The sequence below is a fragment of the Gopherus evgoodei genome, chromosome 9 (assembly GCF_007399415.2).
Source record: "Gopherus evgoodei ecotype Sinaloan lineage chromosome 9, rGopEvg1_v1.p, whole genome shotgun sequence".
NCBI lineage: Eukaryota > Metazoa > Chordata > Testudines > Testudinidae > Gopherus > Gopherus evgoodei.
The window spans coordinates 69,061,686-69,077,236 of record NC_044330.1 but is presented as its reverse complement, the minus strand read 5'-3'; the positions used below and the strand labels follow the sequence as shown (position 1 = coordinate 69,077,236).

General features: G+C 49.4%; 1 protein-coding gene across 1 annotated transcript in view; it reads right to left on the bottom strand.

Moving 5' to 3' along the window:
• FRMPD3 (FERM and PDZ domain containing 3) overlaps positions 1-4,932 on the bottom strand; it is a 166,067-nt gene extending 161,135 nt beyond the window's left edge. The window contains exon 1 of the mRNA XM_030575801.1: positions 4,875-4,932. The gene's annotated coding sequence lies outside the window, so the exon portion shown is untranslated. The remainder of the gene's footprint in view (positions 1-4,874) is intronic.
• Positions 4,933-15,551: the final 10,619 nt, after the last annotated feature.

Sequence of the window (15,551 nt, the reverse complement as noted above, 5' to 3'; positions counted from 1 at the left end):
AGCTGGAATTGATGCTCAAGGGCATGCCAAGCCGCCAAATCTTTTTGGTTTCCACTGCAATTTAGGGCTGGCAAAAGCAGCTGGCTAACTGACACACTGTGGAGACCGAATTCCCCTGTCCTCAGAACAGCTTCCCCCACACTGCCCTACCACGTGCTGTGACCCTGGCCTAGAGGAGCCACCTCTGGGATGAGAAGGGGACAGCCAGTCCCCGTTAGCTCTCACATGCTCTACTCAGGCTGCCAATAAGGGCGCCAATTATGCCGCTTGGTCTTGTGATGGGGACACCCGTACACTAAGAACCTGACTGATGCCAACACCACTTTGCATGCACATTGCCAAAGAGCTGATGGTCACACCTCTTCACCACCCCTGACCTGAACTGGATTTGAATGGATGGCCTAGAGGTGTGAAGGATCACGGTAGGTCAGCTCCCCTTCTCTGCCTCCCATCTCCCAAACCCCACAGCATTTGTTAAATGGAACTGGGGCAGTAGCAACTGTAACAGTTAGAGGACTGACTGTCTCCCCTACAGGTGGTGAAGAGGGAGCGGATGTCTGTGCACAGTACAGCCAGACTATAGCTCCAACCCGTAACTGGACTACAAATGTGAAGAGCCTTCCCTCAGCTCCCAGACTTCTGGTGAGGCAACGATACAACACCCAGTGACGAGGAGCTCCCAGACCTGAGTGCTAGTCTCAGTTCTGTCATGACCGGCTGTGTCACCTTCTAGCTGTAAGTTCTTTTCTGGCCCCCAGTGCCACAGTACCAAATACCGCACAATCTGTAGTGTACTGATCCTCATGAGAAGGCACGGCAGCACTATACCTCTATTTTACAGATGCAGAAACTGAGGCACAGGAAGATCATGAGTCTTGTCCATGGTCAGACACAGTCCATGGCAGAACAGAGAATTGAATCAAGGTCTCCCAAGTCCCAAGCGAGGGTTCTGACCACCTCCTCATCCCTTTGAATCCCTCCTTAAGCCTCATCTCTTCAGGCGACCCCAACTCCCTTCTCTTCCTCAATAATCCACACCCCAGTCTACTGCTCTGTGCCTTGTCTCATTCAGCCTGTCGGTTCCTCGGGGCAGGGAACAAGTCTCATGCATTTCTGGGAGCACTGTGTATATTTATGCATTCGAAGAAGCGAGCTGTAGCCACGAAAACTTATGCTGAAATAAATTTGTTAGTCTCTAAGGTGCCACAAGTACTCCTGTTCTTTCTGTGTATATTTATGGCATTGTATAAATGCTTTGTAACAACAGCGTAATCTTGCTGTGTGAGAGCTGGTTTTAACTACAGCTAACTCCCAGGGGGTGGTTGTGAGGCAAGGTTAACTAACGCTTCCACTGATTTCACGGGGAGCAGCGGCAGGACAGGTGTTTGCAAAGCTCCATGTAAGCGCTAGGAGAGCTCTATTCCTCAACAGCCGGGGGTGAACGAAAAGCAAATGTGGAAAGCATTCCCTTGATCTTGATGCTCCTTTCATTTGCGACTGATTCTGGTGTTAATCTCTCAGGAACTTGGCAGCAAACCCACCAAGCATGCTCCATGCACCCATCATAGCCAGAAGGGCTCCTGAGATTGATCCAGAAGGCCTACCATGGGTACCGGATAAAATAAGGTACCACTCGTATCTGCCTTATCTTTAAATTCCATCCTGCTCTGAGATTTCTCACAGCAGCGGATTTGACCCTTTTGCTTCTATGCATTATTCAAAAGGCCCAGCCTGGAACCAGCCTGGCGCATACATGAAGAAGTTTATCAGCGCCACAGATGTCTGAGTTAGTACAAAATGCTATCAACAGAGACAGAAAAGTCTCTTTCTCACCTGAGCCCAGCTCAGTCTCTTCCATTGCTAATTCAGAAGGTGGCACTCTTCTTCCCCAGCCATTTATCTCTGTCAAGAACCTGCCACCTGCCAGAGCCAGAGATAATCACTAAGCCCTACACTTCCGCTCTGAAGCACAGCAGGTTACAGCCTGGTCTGAGCCAGACTCAGGCTCTAGGCCTTTACCATTTCCCTTCTCACTCTTCCTTTGCTTCTGTTCAGGATGCACAGGAAGTTGGGCTGAATGTGAGAGCTCTTGCTGGAAACTGAAACTGATGGAGAAGAGGCCTAACTTATTAGTATTATCATCACTGTTCTTATCAGCTGTGAGAGCCCATTACTTTGCCCTCACCTTAGTATTCCCCATTCCTTCGTTAGTGGAAGTGCCTCTGGTGTTTGTGTTTGAGTCTTCCCTGCATGTCCCTCTTGCACAGCTCCCTTTCAATTCAATGTACTTTCTGAACACTTAGACAAACAACGGTCAGTCTGCCCTTGAAGAAATGGCTGAGTTGGTACCAGCGCCCTGACTAGGAGGCGCTGTCTGCCTGTTAGTCAGGTTCCCAATCTTGGGGACTCTGCTGGGTCGCCAATATGCAGTGGTCATAGAGCACTATCATTCACACTCAACTGAGACATTTTCTTTTTGATATGACATCCCAATGTCCCATTGGATTATTCCCAAGAGCGCCACAGGGGGCTACACCAAAGGTTCTGCCGGCTTAGAACACGGCAGCATCTACACCTGATGTCCAAAAGCACCGAGCACCCAATAATTCATATTCAGGTCAATAGGAGAGACTGAGCGCTCAGCACTTTTGCAAACCAGGGCACTTATTTAGCTCCTCAACACTGCACACAGGAGCACAATGTCAGGCACCAGTTCTGAATATTTTGTCTCTAATGTGGATAAGGCTTCAGTGATCAAAACCCTCTTTTATTGCCATGTCTCAGCACGTTTAGCTAGCCTGGTGGTGAAAATGGGTCAAAGTGATACAGCCTAATCGACACCAGGGGTCTCAATAGCAGCAACACAAAGATCGCATCAATGAGAGAACAGAGGTAACTCGCTGCTGAGATTATTAAAACCATAACTACAAAGAGGAGTAATGCAGGGCCCGCCACTGATCTAATTCCTGTGATTGACACAATCTTCGGTTTTATTCATTAAATCCATTGTCTTTTCAAAAAACAATTACTCCTCTAACCCAAGCTTGGGAGACCAGTGAGGGATCCCAGGGCTGAACAAACAGAGAATGAACTTCCACTCACCCTGGGGAAGGGGACGTTGTCAAATGGGCAGTCTGCAGAAAGCAACAGGAAACCATCTCTCCCAGCACTGGCGAATCAAACTCGAGACATGCAGGAGAGACAGTATGCAAAATCCAAATACAATGCCTCAGGATAGCACTTATGCAAGGATCTTACCTCCAGAGCAACTAAGCTGCAGTCTCTGCAGTGCAATAAACAACTTCCCAATCAAAGATCCTACTCCCTGAGCATCAAACAGCCCTCTCTCAAGCACACCAATCCTCCTGAGAATCAAACATTGGTCTTTCCAGAGCTAAAGGAACTGCCAAGCAAAGCTACAGTTCCCTGGGAATCTACACTCAGAAGAAGGCTTTAAGCCATCTCCATAGAAACTGAGCTACCATGGTTGCAGCGCAGTAGGTTTCACAAGATGGTCCCTTGGTTATAAATTGCCACCCCCCGCCTTTCAGTGCACAATGCTGGCACAGCAGAAGCCAAGGGCCACTGACCAGAGTATTAAATGCACCCGCACTTTACTCTTGCTGCATGGATGCTCCCAAACCCAAACATTTCAGTTCAAAAGTAGGGAACACTTGCAAAGACAAGCACTGGCCAGTAATGAACAAGCCTGTGGGGCCCACCTTGGTGTGCCATTTTGCAGAGGAGCAGCAGCTGCAGGAGTTAGTTAAAAGTGACACCTATTTTCCTAGAGAGAGATGAAAATTCGGAGACCATCTGTGTGCATGCACACGTGGGGTCTCAGCATGTAGGCACAGGAATGCACATACATTTTTGAGAGGTGTGTGCACATCCCAGCATCAGATGCAATTTGGAGCTGTCAGCATGCATGCATAGGGATGTGCATACATTTATGGTGTGTGCATTTGTATCCATTTCCAAGTTGCTCTGGTGGGGCCCCAGCCTACGTGCTTGCACACACCACTAGGAGCACACTTCTATTTCAGGGACAGTGGTTTTGGGGGGTCACTGTGTGTAGGAGCACACATTCACTTCAGGGTGTGGCTTTGGAACACATCGCACCCTCTCTGCTCCAGCCAATGGGCAGATACACAGTGCACTCCAGGCACAAAGCAACACACATGGTGCCTACCCCCCACACCCCCCAGAAAGGGCCCGGAAGACATATATGTGTATTCTGGGAGCAGGAGTGTATAGGAGTAGACTGAGCTTTGAGTGTATGTAAAGAGCTGTGTATATGCATAGAGGACTTTCCGCACTTGGTGGGGTGGGAGTGTGCAAGTTGGACAGGGGATGCTGGGGGGGGTTGTGTGGCAAGGGCTGTGTGTGCATACAAAGGGGGGGGTGTATGTGGATTGAGAGTATAGGGATATACTGTTTCTGTGTGTGCTTGGGTGTGTTCCTGGAAGGGGATTGTTTAGTCTCTCTCTCTCTCTCTCTCTCTCTCTCTCTCTCTCTCTCTCTCTCACACACACACACACACACACACACGATGGTTGTTTGATCATCACAAACCATGACCATTCCTCCTCAGTCCCCCAGGTCTCCACGCAAATACCTGTCCCGCGGGGCGCCCACCCGGCAGCCCCAATGAAAGCCAGGGCAAACGCGCCGAGGGAAGCGCTCTGAACACACAGCCGGCAAAGCCAGCAGCACTGCAGGACTGGGGCTGGCCCGTGCTGCAGAACTAGCCTCGGACTCCAAACGAGGGGCTGGGCTGGACCGGGCCGAGCCGGGCACAGCTGCTGGTCGCCCCCAGTTCCCTCCCCAGACAGATCCGCCGCACAGCTGCCCCCGGGAGGCGCGCGCCTTACCTTGGCTGGCGGCTGCCCCTCTCGGCGCTTCCTACTCCTCCCGCCTTCCCCGCCAGCAGCGCGGCCGGCCAGGGCTCAGCGCCGGGCAGCAGCAAGGCTGGGCAAGAGGAGGGAGCGGGCTGCCCCGGGAAGTTTCTGCCGGAGCTGCAGGGGGCTGGGAGCGACGCACGCAGGCTCCTGCCGTCTCCATCTCCGCGCTCCGCTCAGCCCTCTGGCTGCGGCGTGTCCATGCTGCGGCGCAGGACCAGGCGGCCGGACAGCTCGGACGGAGGGACGCGGGGCGCTGATCTCGGGGCAAAGACCGCCGGGAAAAACGCTGCCCGCTAGGGGGTTAGACACGCCCCGCGGCGGCTGCCCCCTCGGCCTCGATCCACAGCGACTCCGCAGCGAGCTCCCCGCCGGCCCCCGACCCGCGCCCCGTGGCTGGAGCCCGGCGCAGAGCGCCTGGCCGGGACACCCGGCGAACCCCCGGGAATCGCAGCAGTAGCAGCAGCGTGGCTGGGAGCGAAGCTGCTCCTCTCCTGAGACCCGCGGCTCCGCTCCGTGACCTTGGCTGGAGGCGCTGTGTCTCCGGAGCCCTCCTGCGCCGTGCGCCCTCCCCCGAGCGCCGCGGAGCCGCCCCTAGGCGGGGAGCCGGGGGCAGCAGGGAGAGCGCGAAGAGGGGAAGGGGCCGCACAGCCAGCGGTGCCGGAGGGGCGCAGGGCGGATACTAAAGAGCTGCAGGGCCAAGCAAAGCTCCAGCAGCAGCCGGCCAGCCCAGATCCGGGACCACGGCCACCCCTTCCCCCGCCACACCTCGGCCCTGCGGAGAAAGGGGAGACGGAGGTGGGGGGGGCTCTCCCCAAAGCACAGGGCTCAGCTGGGAGCTGTTGGGCAGAAGGAGGGTCCCCATCCGGAGAGGACCCACCTGATGGGGGACTGCATAGTTGAGGTTGGCCTTCTGAGGTCTCTTCCAACACCGATATTCTATGGTTCTGTGCACACCCAACTGCACCACGTGTCCAACAGGCCATCTCCGATTGCTGGGAGTGTCCTGACCCAGGGGCTGCTGACAGCCCTGGGTTTCCTGCACTCCTGGGCTTGGGTCTCTGCTGCCACTACCGTGGAGCTTTGCACTAGGACATTTCACCACCTGTCACCCTCGCTCTGGTCCTGGTTCCAAGGCCCAGACCTCAGGAGCAGGGTGCGCACTGAAGGATGGCAGGTGCTCTTTGAAGGCCATGGCAGGAAAACCCTGTCAGCGCAGCTCCAGTCCGCACTGAAGGAGCAAATTCTTATTTTGTTCATCACAAATAATCCCCATGGATGAACTAATGCAGGTCCCCTTCAGCCAGGTCCCGAGACCTTCTAACTCCCTCCTACCAGCCCCAAGACTTCCTCTTCCAGCCATCCTCACCTGACTGAACAAACACCCCAAAGTGCCTCCTGGTAATCAAAAGGGGCTTTGCAGAGTCCTCGGATGTGAAACCACATCTCATGTGCAGCACAGGTTTCTCCTCCCACACCCACACACAAAATAAAATTAGCAGAGCACATTACCCAACATTTTCCACACAGCCCCTCGGCCCCTCTGCTCCCTGAGGATGCTACATGCAAGGGGACTGCTTCCAGGTGACCCCCTCTGCCCCTCTCACCCTGCAGGTTTGGCTTGTTTGCCTTTTTCGGTGCCAGCTCCCCAAGAAGCCTGCATGGCGACCATTTTAACGCTTGCAGTTAGGCAGATGGGCCAATGGTCAACATTTCTTTTCTCATCTCCGGAGAACTGAAAGAGTTAGTCAGTGTCTGTGCTGCACTGATGCTATGCGTCAGCCCTCCCACCCACCCACACAGCTGCTTGCTCCATGGCAGCATGACCATGGAACACTGCATGTCATGTTGGCATGGCACATCTTTCCTGTGCTTGTGCATCAAGCCTTGTACAGGCAGTGCCACGTCAGAGTGACTTCCCTGTGCCTATGTGTTTCATGACATCATTGGCAGGGCCCATCACACAGAGATTCCTGTCCGGGCATTGCAGTTCTCCGTATTTCATACAACCGCCTGGTTAGCATCATTGTTCTTATCTCCACTCTCCATGTATTTCATGGCCACATGCCAGGGGAGGTGGCACGGAGCACTGTACCGGTGTTGCCTTTTGCAGCCCCAGTGCTGGGGGAAGTGAGAAGCAGATTGCTAGGTGGACATCTCGGGTCTCTGTTTTCCCTTTTTTCTGCTCAGAGTTGCATTAGGCTCTCTCATTAATTAGCTGTTTTATCATTCTCCCAGCAGGGACTCCTGTCATCGTTAATGATGAGACAGAGGGGTTTACTGCAGAACTTGACACTGAAGGAATCAGACATAAAATCCAGCTGTTGCTTTTGAAATCCAGAGGGAGAGCCAGAGCCAGGGCCGGCTCCAGGCACCAGCGTAGGAAGCAGGTGCTTGGGGCGGCCAATGGAAAGGGGTGGCACATCCGGGTCTTTGGCAGCAATTCAGCGGCGGGTCCCTTAGTGCCTCTCGGAGTGAAGGACCCGCTGCCGAATTGCCACCGAAGACTGAAGCGGTGCAATAGAGCTGCCACCGAAGTACCGCCGACTGCGGCTTTATCTTTTTTTTTTTTCTGCTTTGCCGCTTGGGGCGGCAAAAAAGCTGGAGCCAGCCCTGACCAGAATTAGAAAGAAAGCCAGGTGGGATGGAACCCCCTCCCCTCCACCATGCATAGAACTGCACTAGAGAAATGCCAGCAAGCAGGAGATGCAAACCCAAGGTGTCAAGGTTTTTTCCCCACTTTGAACTTTAGCGTCCAAAAAATGGGGACCTGCATGATCACTTTTAAGCTTAATTACTAGCTTAAATTTGGTACGCTGCCACCTACCCAAAATATAGTGTTTGGCACACTTTCTGTTCCCCCAAAACCTTCCCTGGGGAACCCAAGACCCAAAACCCTTGAGTCTTAAAACAAGGAGAAATAAACAATCCGCCCTTCTTCCCCCCCCCCAGACTTTCCCCTCCCTGGGTTGCCTTGGGAAGCTACACCGATCCAAACTCCTTGGATCTTAAAACAAAGAGGAATTAACCATTCCCTTCCTTTTCCCCCCACCAATCCCTGGTGAGTTTAGACTCAATCCCTTGGTTCCAAAACAAGGAAAAAAATCAATCAGGTTCTTAAAAAGAAAGCTTTTAATTAAAGAAATAAAAGGTAAAAATTATCTCTGTAAAATCAGGATGGAAAATGCTTACAGGGTTCTGAGATTCATATAGCCTAGAGGGACTCCCCCACCCCCACCCCGAGCCTGAGATTCAAAGTTACAGCAAACAGAGGTAAAAATCCTTCCAGCAAAAGGAAAAACATTCACAAGTTGAAAGAAAACAAACATAAGACTAATCCCCCTTGCCTGGCTACTTACAAGTTTGAAACGTGAAAGACTGATTCAGAAAGATTTGGAGAGTTGGTTGTAAGTCTGGTCCCTCTTTGTCCCAAGAGCGAACAACAAACAAAACAAACAACACAAACAAAGACTTCCCCCCACTGAGATTTGAAAGTATCTTTTCCCACCATTGGTCCTCTGGTCAGGTGTCAGCCAGGTTCACTGAGCTTCTTAACCCTTTACAGGTAAAAGAGACATTAACCCTTAACCATCTGTTTATGACACAAGGGATGGACTGGAGCACTGACAGAACTTGTCATGCGCTCCAGATCACTGTCTCCTCATGGCTAGGGATGGGCCAACCTCAAAGGGCTGGAGATGCAGCAGCCAGGAAGTCTAGTCCAGAGCACTTTCCTGCAAGACAGGGTTGGGACTGGCAGAACAGGCTCTCTCAGATCACCCATCAGGTCAGAAACACCACATGACAGTGTGAGTCCTACAGGCACTGGGCATGCCAGTCCCTGACAATCCAGTCCTTCCTTCACCTTGTTTCCCAGTTACCCACACGCCTAAGGAGTCCAAATAATTGGGATCCTACCGGCTCATGATGGTGGTCCCATCTCCCACAGCTCTTCCACCTGCCATCCAAGCAGGAGCCAAGAAGTGCAGAGATGCAGGGACTTTTTTTTAAGTTAACCAAATTCTTTCAGCCTTTAGGGAGGATTCAGCCTGAGTCAGCTCTTTAATTTTAGCCAATCAGATTAGCTGTCCCCCCACCCCCGGACACACCCAAATTTAAGAGTGATAAAATCCACACTAGGCCCTTGGTTTGTTGATGAGCAGCATCACTAGACGTCACTAGGAGGCCTCTACCAGACACAGCTCTGCTGACGCACCTCTGGCCTACCTGCCTTAGCACCCCTCATCAGGCTATCGGTGTACAAAATTAAAGTCCACAAAGCCCAGAAGAAAACAGTGGGTTTAATATTCCTTATTTCTATTCCAGCTGTACCTGTGACCCCAAATAGGATCCCCCTATCCAAATCTTCCTGCCCCAGATTGCTCACCCTTTAGAATGCAGCCAGGACATAATTGGCGACGACAGAAGGAAAGGAGAGGGAGAGTGAGGAAACAATGAGTTGTGTTACTCTTATTTTGCCCAGGCAGAAGCATTCAACTGGAGGTGTGTGTCTGTGTAGAATTGTTTTCTCTTTTAAAAGAGCATAGTCAATTCTGATCCACAGCATCCTCCTCCTATTCCATTCCTGCCCCTTGCTGAGACTTCATGATCCCAATTTGCAGATTCTCTAGTATTCCAGTCCTACCCTCCACTCCCCTCTCTCCTGACCCCCAGCTGTTCCTCTCATGCAGAGGCGTAGCGAGCGCCCTCCGTACCCTCCGACTGGAGGGGGCCCCGCAAGGAAGGGGGCCCCTAAAAATGGCAAAAAAAATGTAAGGTATAACTAGGTAAGTGACATTTATTGACGCTATTGCACAATCCATGTCGGTTTTACTGACAAAACCGTGAAGTCATTATGATACATCATAATGCTATTGGCTACATCAGTTGTCTGTCGGTCAGTTTCGAATTTTAGTTGGACCCATTCAAAGAATGTGTATTTGCGTTCATAATGGCGGTCGGCGGATAAATGTTATTAATTTAGTTGTTTAGTTTTTTATCGTTTCCAACGCAGAAGTCTAAGAGAATGTATAAGAGTGGAGCTAGTAAACGAAAGGCAGAAAAAGAGTAGGAACTTGAGAAAATTCCAAAGTTGTCAATGTATTTTGCCCTGCAATCCAATGTACAGGTACAGGCACATGAAACGGACAGCGCTAGCAGCGACGAATCATATCCAGAAGTATCCAGAAGTGCTTCAAGTGAGGTCGAAGGTGAAGCCAGTTGTTCTACCAAACAAACTGTGACAGATATTCCAGCTGCTGCCAGGAAAGAAGTATCTGAATCAGAACCACTGACTGATGATCCAGGAGATTGGCCGTCTATAATAGCGGACAGGCAAGTGTGTGACATTGTTGCACGTGGCCCACCGCAGCAGAATGAAAGTTACGAATTTCTATTTAACGAGGAAAGACGGAGGTTCACAAGTACTCATTTCTATCGAACCATGGCAAATGGCAAGAAAATAAGATGTTCATGGTTAATGTACTCAGTTCAGAAAGATGCCATTTTTTGTTTTTCTTGTAAATTATATGGCACTGGCGACATACCGCTACGTCGTGGAACATCTGCTTGGAAAGCACTGTCAAAAAGACTTCAGCAGCATGAAACAGGCAAAGGTCATCAAGACTGTATGGTGAAATGGTTTGACCTTCGGTCAGGCATAGTAAACCATACATCTATTGACCAACTCGAATTGCAGGCTTTTCTGAAAGAAAGAGATTTCTGGAGAAATGTTGTCAAACGCATGGTTGATGTCGTTATTTTCTTGTCCAAAAGAAACTTGGCATTTCGAGGAAGTAATGAAAAGCGCGCCGATCCTTCGAATGGCAACTTTTTGGGACTGTTTGAATTGCTTGCAAAGTATGATAATGTCCTCAGCAAACTTTTACAAAGGATTAAAAAGGCAGAGACACCTGTTCAGTACCTCAGTCCACAGATCCAAAACGAGCTGATTCAACTTGTTGCCAGTAACATTCAAGAGGCCAACATAGCGCAGCTTAAAAAAGCAAAATATTATTCAGTTAATTTGGACTGTACACCTGACGTGTCACATGAAGAACACATGTCTGTGGTGTTATGCTTTGTTGAATGCAACGGTGAAGATGGTGTCAATATTTGTGAAGTGTTTGTTGATTTTCTTAATGTTCATGATACAACTGGTGAGGGCTTATTGGAAGCATTTCTTGAAAAGGCAAACAACTTAGGAATAGACATTGCTGACATGAGAGGTCAAGCTTATGATAACGGCGCAAATATGAGAGGAAAGAATAAAGGAGTTCAAGCCCGCATGCTAGAAATAAATGACCGTGCCTTGTATGTACCATGTGGAGCTCACACTTGGAATCTTGTGATCTCAGATGCGGCAAAGTCATCGAAATATGCCGTTGACTTTTTCGGTCTGATTAACAGAATATATGTTATCTTTTCTTCTTCACCTTCACTTTGGGATATACTTCAAGAACATATGCCAATATCTGTTAAAGGGTTATCGGACACTCGTTGGGAGTCGAGAATTGATGCTGTGAAGCCATTGCTTTATCACCTTGAAGAATTGTGCAATGCTTTGTCATCTTTGCGCGAATATGCGCTCGAAAAGAAAGATGGCAATACAGCAACAGAAGCCGGTGCACTTTTAGACCATGTTACTGCATGGCCTTTTGTTCTGACTGTGTACACGTGGTACGATATACTATTTCATGTCAATAAAACCTGCAAATTAATTCAGTCACCAGATGTGTCAATTGATGTACTGCAGGCAGAAGCTGGTGCTACAATGAAGTTTTTGGAAGACTATCGAAATATAGGCTATAACTCTGTGGTCACAAATGCATGTGAAATAGCAGAGCATATGGGTATTGAGCAGGTGTTTCCAGAAACCAGGGTGCGACATAAGAAGAGAATGTTTGATTATGAATGTGCTGATGATTTGAGTCGTCTTTCTGCCGAAGAAAAATTCAATCGCAGTTCTTTCTTGTTTTCACTGATCAGGCCATATCTTCCGTTTGTTGCGATTTGACCAACTCGTGAGTGGTATAAGTTGTTTAGATTTCTGTACAATGCTAACAGCCTGAAGCAGTGTCACAGAGAAAATGAACTGGAGAATCACAGCAAAAATTTTGAAAGAAAAATGGGAGACATTGATGCCAACGAACTCATAATGGAATTGAATCGTTTTATTTATGTCATCGAGAAAGAGAGAGGACTTGTCACTGCAAACAATTTTTTAATGTACATATACAAGAACAGCCTTCAGGAGATATATTCGACTCTTTGCATTTGCATCAGAATTCTTCTGACCGCACCAGTTACTGTCACTGGTGCTGAAAGGAGCTTCAGTAGAATGAAACTGATCAAGAATATCATGCGCTCAACCACGACAGATGACAGGCTTTCTGCGCTTGCAGTTATCTCAATCGAAAACAAGATTGCCAGATCTCTGGACTATGATGCATTGATTAACCAATTTGCGGAGAACAAGGCTCAAAAGAAGCGCTTTGCGTAAATACGGAATATATGTACACTGTAGGCCTATGTATACATAATATGAACCCTGTATATTGTATAAAATAAATACTGCATTCCAGTTTCTGCATTGTAAGGGGCCCCGGACATATGTTCGGAGGGGGCCACGTTCTTTGTTGCTACGGCCCTGCTCTCATGGACCCACATAGCACTGCTACAGCACTGCAGTCCTAGCCCTGCAGCCAGGGTCCAGCCATGTACTTTTCCTAAGCAGGCAGAAAACAAGTCAGCATTCTGTAGTGATTCTGCACTCAGACAAATGTTCAGGATTGAGATGGAGGACTAGCAAAATCCTTCCCTGCTGCCCCAGGCAGGCTGTCCATGTCGAGCTCCCAAGGTGACAGGCTTATGCAGTAGCCCTGAGCTTGCAGTTTTCATAAGTTTTGCTACAGGAATGTCCTGGACAGGCATGACTGAGCCCCTTTGAATTTGATTTTCTGCAGACACTACAGATAGACTCACCATTCAGAAAAAGAGAGATCCAGAGATGCTTTGGAGGGACTGGTGTAAAACATTCTGAAAAAGGAAGACAGATGGCTGGGGGACCAGTAATGGGCCAAGCAGGGGGTTGGGCTTTGCCAGACTAAACCAAAAACGTCAGGAATGGGCAGGTTCTGCTCAAATACGGGACATGTATTCTGTGTTCTTGTAGCTCTTCTGTGATTTCCCCCTCAAAATGTAACACGCCAAAGCCACTACCCAGGCACTTTCCCACCTACATCACTGGTTGGAATGGTGTCCAAGGCAGAAGTGGGCAGAAGCCCTTACTAGCTGATGTATAATGAGCGTGGTGGTTCTCAGGCCAGGTCCTCTTGCTCTGGGAATCAGAGAACTGGCCCTAACTGCAATCCCAGCAGAGGGGCCAAAGGGGTGTGGACCTGATCACCCCTGGAAGCAGTCCCTCGAGCGCCACTCCAGAAAGCAGTGTGGCGGGAGCATGCTCTGTGACCCAGGCTGTGGCTGCTCTGTGGAGAGGAAGGCTTTTGGACTGCCTTTCACCCGCACTAAACTCACTAAATGGAGAGAAAACAGGAGTACTTGTGGCACCTTAGAGACTAACAAATTTATTTCAGCATGAGCTTTCGTGAGCTACAGCCCACTTCTTCGGATGCATAGAATGGAACATTCCACGAAAACTCATGCTGAAATAAATTTGTTAGTCTCTAAGGTGCCACAAGTATTCCTGTTCTTTTTGCGGATACAGACTAACACGGCTGCTACTCTGAAACCTAAATGGAGAGAGTGTCCCGTTAAAAAGCTGCTCAGTAGGTCACTGGGCTTCACTCAGCCGACAGCGGTGAGTAGGATCTAAGCTGGCACATGGCGGAGCCTCACCTTTGCCATGCCGGCTTGGCAGGGGAGCCAAACTCCATTCTGTAGGGCCGCATGGGCTCCAGCCCCCTTCCGGTGGCACCATTCCATTAAGCAAAGAAAAAATACAATCAGCCCATAATACTCAGCGGGGTAGGAGAACTAAACAGCTCTGTCGAGGACTGGGAAAGCGGCTGTTGTAACTGCCGGCCTGGCTCACTGAGAAAGGAGAGAGCAGGCACAAAAGGCAGAATGGAAACAGAAGGGTCATCTTCCAAAGGATCTGTCCTCCCGACACAGTTATGCTAGGAGGGCTTTTTGAGATGCCCTGTTGCATGGGCTCTTAGAGGGGAGCAGGCAGTGCAGCTGGCGTTTGTAGTCACCAAACTGCCTGGCTCGCGAGTCCCAGGAGTTTCCAAGTCTGCCTCCACATTGACTCCTTGCACTCCCCCAGGGATCACAGACAGGAGCCAAGGGCAGAAGCAGGACAAGCTCCGTGCAACGTTTTCGATCCACAGCACAAGTGGTAACTGGGGGTTTTGGACATGTGCTGGGCAGTGTGTCAGCAGGGGAAATAGGTGAAAATTTTCAGCTGAAACTTTTTCAAGTGAAAAATGCAGGTTTGACAAAACAGAAAAATGTACCAAATTCATGTCGGTTTAACGGAATTGTTTTAGTCAAAAATCGGTCCTCTCTCCCCCCAAAAAATCAAAATGTTTTGGATCAACATTTTGAAATTTCCTTTGATTTTCTTAGAATCAAAAAAGTTTACAAATGGTCGAAATGACAAAACACTTTGATTCTGTTGAACCAGAACCTTTCCACTGACCCAAAATGAATTTTTCTTTGGATTTTCTGAAAAGTACAAAAAAAATCATTTTCTGGTCAACCTAAAACAAATTTTTCAATGTTTCAGACTTCCAGCGAACAGAAAAACCCAGATCTATTCGCCCAGCTCTAGTCCGTGTCCTTTCCATGACTTCCAAATCCAGTCCAGGATATAGGGCACTGTTTCCCAAATGGTGGGTCCTGACCCACCAGTGGGTTGCGGGAAGGGTGTAGCCAGGTCACACATGCCCAGAGGCATTTCTCCCTGCACCCACCATGGTGTTGCTTCCCCAGGGCAGAAGGCAGTGGAGTGGGGTGCAGGATCTGGGCGGCAGCAGTGAGACAAGAGAAATGTTCATCTCTTGCTGTTTGGAATCTCACAGGGCCAGAGCTATGAAACAGAAGCAGAGATCCTCAGAGACAAACTTGGGCTTACCCTAAAAGACATTCAGAGCTGACACATTGCTACATCTCTGTCACCTTTTGGAACCATAGACTGTAACCCATTTGTGTATATATGTTGCCTGCTTTAACCTTTACATGTCTCTCATTTCCCTTCCCCAATTAATAAATCCTTAGTTAGTTTACATAGGACTGGCTACAAGTGTTGTCTGGTGTGAGACTGATGTACAAATTGACCTAGGGTGAATGACTGGTCTCTTGGGACCGGAAGCAACCTAAATCTTGTGTGATCTTTTGTGTATTTCAGCTATCACTAAGGGCATTTCTACACTGGCAAACTTACAGCACTGTGAGTTACAAAGCTGCTCAGAGAGCACTGAAGGGAAACCGCTCTTGTGTATTCACACTGTCAGCTGCCTGCGCAATAGCTTGTTCACACTTGTGGCACTTGCAGCAGTATTCGGAGCAGTGCACTCTGGGGAGCTATCTCACAGAGCATCTCTTCCTCTTCTGCCACTAAGAGTTGTGGGACGATGGAGGTGTCACGGGACATCCTGGGTCCTGTCCAAATGTCCCATGATGCATTGC